The sequence below is a fragment of the Primulina tabacum genome, chromosome 7 (assembly GCF_025594145.1).
Source record: "Primulina tabacum isolate GXHZ01 chromosome 7, ASM2559414v2, whole genome shotgun sequence".
NCBI classification, from domain to species: domain Eukaryota; kingdom Viridiplantae; phylum Streptophyta; class Magnoliopsida; order Lamiales; family Gesneriaceae; genus Primulina; species Primulina tabacum.
The window spans coordinates 6,584,296-6,589,839 of record NC_134556.1 but is presented as its reverse complement, the minus strand read 5'-3'; the positions used below and the strand labels follow the sequence as shown (position 1 = coordinate 6,589,839).

At 34.4% G+C, this 5,544-nt stretch overlaps 1 long non-coding RNA gene across 1 annotated transcript; it reads right to left on the bottom strand.

Annotated features, from left to right (window-relative positions):
* Nucleotides 1–1,942: 1,942 nt before the first annotated feature.
* Nucleotides 1,943–4,471, bottom strand: LOC142551082 (uncharacterized). The gene is made up of 2 exons (XR_012821473.1): nt 4,223–4,471; nt 1,943–2,189 (listed from the first exon to the last, which is right to left on the bottom strand). It is a non-coding gene; the product is annotated as an uncharacterized LOC142551082 (long non-coding RNA).
* Between the last annotated feature and the right edge of the window lie 1,073 nt (nt 4,472–5,544).

Below are 5,544 nucleotides of genomic sequence, written 5' to 3'. Positions count from 1 at the left end.
AATTTAAACTTTATTTCAACCCCATAATAATATTAGCCTAAGATACTTGAATCGAATCTTTATCTTACGGTACCAAACTTTCATAACTTACTGTTTACAAGTACATCCCGGATGTAAAATTGTTGCAAATCTTAAACCTCGAATAACATTCATCCATAAAACCCAATTATACAATAATGATCTTCTACCTAATTAGTAAAACCCTTCTCACATCAGTTGCATGCTTAAATTATTCTCTTCCCAATTACAATATAGTTGAGGCCTAAGACTCTTAGATTTTCACCTCGAAACGAAAATCGCACTTTTACGTATCTCTAATGCTTAATTAATATTAACGTATAAAACTTAATAAGTTATCTCATGGTAGCATTAGACTAACTTTAATAAATCAACTTCACTTATAACCCATAGAGTTCTAGAATCCCCATATCAAGATTTTAGATTTCTTACTCGGTAAAAATCTTAATATTCGTTCACTGGTAACTTATGTTGAACACCACTAATTCTCTTTTATTTTATTTTATTTTAATTTTTTTTTCACCCAAAATTTTGTTAACTCTATGTCTACTCTTATAACTTAACTAACTGATCAACTTCACCTTAAATTGTCATCACTTTAAATTCTTAATTTTCCACCACATTATTTCACTAACATTTAATTTTTTTTTAAGCACAAGATTGATTCATCCTCAATGTCCTTGATTACCATTTCTTATAACATTATAACCCAAATATCTCAAGGTTCCAAATATCCCTTCAAATCTAAATCATCAAAAATTCCGGTCATTTAAACCATTTGCTTTTCACTTACTGCCAAACAAATCCCCCAAATTTCTTAAAAATTGCAAAATTAGTTCTTACTTTCCTTGAATATTATCCGTTTGTCCTAAATCTCAAGAATCCAACAATTATCCATAAGTTCTTGGCGTTCCTAATCCCACTTTATAGGTTTCTCGTACATAAATTTCAGAAATTTTAAGTTTATTAAACCCGAAATCAATTATCATAACCTCAAAAAATTATTCATTCAACCTAAGTGTTCCTCAAAGTTCAAATTAAATCCTCAAAATTTTTCGAAATTTGCAATTTGGCACTTAAAGTTCTCAAAAATTACATTTTTGTCCCTACAACTCTTCTAAATTTGCATTCTTGGTCCCCATAAAATTTTCGATTTAGCCTCTTTAATCTTTAAAATTCTCGAAACTTGAAATTTAATCCCAAAATTCGGTAAGTTTGAAAATAGTTCCTTAGAATTTTATTTTTTTTACACTAGGTCCTCAATTATTGATTATTACAATTAGGTCATTAAAATTCTCAATTCATGCAATTCAATCCTTAAGTCCAAACAGATAGAGCATGTATCCTAAATAAATTCTACATTTTTATATTTCTAAAAATCGTCGTAGTATTCGAATCATTAATCCTTACATGGAATCCTCAAAAATTAATTCAGCTAGCAACCACGAACCATCAGTAATTTCTTAGAAATTCTAGAAGTCCCAAAAGCATTTATAAATTTCAAGATTAACTTATTATTCCAAATAATAGAACATCAGTACTACTAACCTAAAGATCAATATAGTCAAATCATTATCAACCTCTCATAAAGCACAATATTCGAATTCTTAGATACATCCAATTCCAAACGTTACCAACATGCAATTTAATCTAGTTTTTAAAACAGTAGATCCTTAAATCATAAAAGTAGTTAAACATATACGGTAGATCATCATAAAACGTAAATCATGTTAACATGCAGATGATAAGAGTAAATCATTTAAAACATTTAAATCATAAAAGCTTACAGACTCGAGGCATGAAGACTGAGCGGCAGAAACTGGTGGTGGCACAACCCTATACAGGACCCTTGCTCTGATACCAACTGAAACGTCTGCGAAAAATCGCGGAAATATTTTTTTTTTATAAAACTCGCATTTAAAAATAACATTTAAAATAATCTTTTTAATTGGCAATAAAATTAATGTAGTTTAAAATAACTACCATCATCCAAAATCATACGTGAACATAAACGTATAAAAATCTTAAAATAATCAACGTATGAAAATATTCCTCTCCTCTCAATATCATATAACATTATGCGGAAAATACGTGGTCCTCGGGTCATGTCACCGCGCCAGGTCTGCCTACTCAGAGTTCGGCACCTCAAGTCTCCTCATCATGAAGCTCACCTGCATCACACACGCCTAGTGAGTCTAAAGACTCAACACATCTGTACCAGTAAGAACAAGTACATATACGTAGCACACAACAGTGAAAAATAACATAATCAACATACATTTCATGAGCTTAAAAACATGAACATAAGCATGTCGTGTAAAATCGTAACGTGTCAAAACATGTCTCATCCTATTATCATATCGTATGCGTAACTGTGACCTGTCAAAACATGGTAATAGCATGTATCATCGTATCAGCATATACGTGTTAAAATCTTAATTTGAATTCCGTTCATTAGCTGTGACTTTCGTATCATCATGTCAGTCGATTGATCCATCTACGTGTAACCGCGGTACCCGATGGCGAGGAACATCAGCGACACTCTCACCCATCAACTGAGCCCGAGCCTATCATATCATCATATCATGTCAATGAAAATACGATCGTCGGGCTCCCTCTGGGGTTTTCTCCCGTAAACGGGCTCCCTCTGGGGCCTTTTCCCTCACGATATCTCCAATCATATCATCATGTCATCGTATTAGTCACAACTAAATCACTTCCTTCAAAACGTGTCATCATATTCATCACTTAATAAAATCATGCATATACTTAATTTTTCCTTTAAACCAAGCATGCACCGTATTTATTATAATTTCATAAAAATTCATAAACATGATGCATAACCATTTAAAACGTGATAAAATGTGCTCAGGGCGCTGCCAGGACCAACATCTCACCCCAGGTGCAAAATGACCATTTTGCCCCTGAAACCCAAAAATTACCATTTTGCCCATAGACGTAAAATTTCACTTCTTTGACATTTTCTTAATTCCATTAACTCTAACACGTCCCAAATAATTATTTAAGCTTACAAGAACTTTCCCATATTTTTATTTGGCTTAAATCTATGACTTTTAAATTAATCTTTAACTATAACATATTAATGCGTTTTAATCCCGAATTAAACCAAACCTTAGCATAAAATTCCCAATTTCAAAACTTAGACTTATAATAATTATTTGAGCTTAAATATAATTTCTCATAATTTTATTAAGCTTAAATCTAGGCGTTTCAATTAATCCTTTAATTAACGTTTCGTGCGACGATTAAATCCAATCCAAAACTCATTATTTTGATCCGAACCTTACCAAACTTCTAAAAATATCCCAAAACATATTTATAAGCATTCTTAGACGTAAACTTGAGCTCATTTCATAACTTAACTGAATTGTTTTAAAACTTGGACGGGATCCCGGTTTCAACCGAATCGAACCGAAACTTAACCAAAACTTTCCCAACTTTTTACCACCCTTAATGAACCTTCAAGAGGTCCTAAAGATCTCAAAATTAGGCCCTTAAACTATCGGTCAGACCCCTGAATGGCTGCTGGAAAATCTGCTATCTCTCTTCTCCAACCCTCAAGGCACCCCACCGCATCCTATTGCTCCTCAGCTTGCACCAGACCACACCAGCCCCGAACCAACCTACTAGGGACCAAGACCAGACCCTAATGGACCTACCATACCCACACAACAAGCCCCATGCACGCTGATAACTGCTAAGAACCGATAATCCTCAAAAACTCCTACCTCGCCCAACCCATCTCATCTCGGCTAGATCGATCGTTCCGCCAACTCTAGCCTGGTTCTAGCCATTCCAGACCCCAACTCAGACCCACCAGGGTCTGGTCCATGGCTGGAGAAGGCCCTCGAGCAGCAAGAACCAAGAGACACGATCGAGCCCCTTCCCCAAGCACAAACGCGACCACCCTCCTTCACTCGGCCCTTCAACCAGCAGCCCCTGCCATGACCCTACACCTTAAAGCTGCCTATTGTCCTCTTGATCAGTCCCTAAATCAACAAGAAAACAGCAGCCCTTGCACAGATCGAAGACAACGTGAATGATAAATCAAAAGATGCATGAATTTTACCCAAAATCGAAGAACCTCCATGTTATGCGTTGGGTGGAGAAATCCTCAAACTAATGAACATATAACAGCATACATATAGCGAGTAAGATGCAGAAACAAAAGTACGAGGCGTGCCTTAGATGTTATAGAAGCGAGGAGATTGAAGAACGAGCGTCGGAGACAATTTGTTTGAAGGAATTGCTATGGCCGATATTTTCTTGAACTGAAAATGCTATTGCCGATGGTTGCTGAAGGGAGGCTAGCTGCTGAATTAAAATAATGAGAGTGGGGAGAGTTGGAATAAAGAGGTGTCGGTTGGTGGGCAGGTTAAATGGGTATAGGGTAGCTTAATTAGTTATTAATCAACTAGCTAATGGTCTTTAAATGATTTAATTAAAAACTTAAAAGAATTTTAAGCTTAATGAGATTTAAAGTTGGCCCATTAAATCTAAACATACTCCTGAAAAATATTTCGTGTTGAAAAATTTTTGAAAATATTAGCCGAACCTTCAAAAAGTCTCCCGATTCGATAAAATTCGCGTACCGTTAAAAATAAAAATCATGCGATAAAAATACCCAATAAATTCTATTTTTGAAAAATACCCTTAAAAACATCTTAAATTAATATTTAAAAACAAATCATGTAATTAAAATAATTTTCCTGAAAATTCTCCCGGTCTCCTCTCCTCGTTCGTGCGCGAAATAAAACTTTAAAATCATAGTGCATGAACTTTTAAAATTTTATTAATTAAATTTTATCATGCATGAATTATGCATAAAATGCATAAATAAAATTAAGCACATGATTAATGAAATAAACATGCATTTAATGCTTTAAAACAATTTAATAAAATACGACCAAAATTTAATAACTTGCATGCATGTGGTTTACGTGAACCTTCAAATTTTTGAGACGTTACAACCTAAGAGGATGGACCTGCCTCTTGAAGAGGACCAAGATGAGCTCATTCCTGGATGTGATATAAGAAACTTAAAAAAAGCATTATTAGATGAGGATTTATCCAAATGGCTTGAAGCCATGCAATCAGGGATGGACTCCATGTATTCAAACCATGTATGATCCTTAATAGACCTACTTGAGGGAATTATTCCCATAGGAAGCAAATGGATTTACAAAAGAAAACTTGAGGCGGATGGTAATGTAATGACCTTCAAAACAAGATTGGTAGCAAAAGGACATACTCAAAGACAAGATATTGACTTTGAGAAAACATTTTCTCAAGCCACAATGTTCACGTTCATTAGGATATTGCTATCCATAACAACTTGGTATGACTATTAATTATGACAGATGGATGTGAAGACAACACATTAAGGAGGAGATTTACATGTCTCAACATGAAGGATTCACAATAGTAGGAAGTGATAATAAGATATGTAAACGTTAGAGATCCATCTATGGACTCAAATTGGCATCAAAAAGTTAGAACCTTATA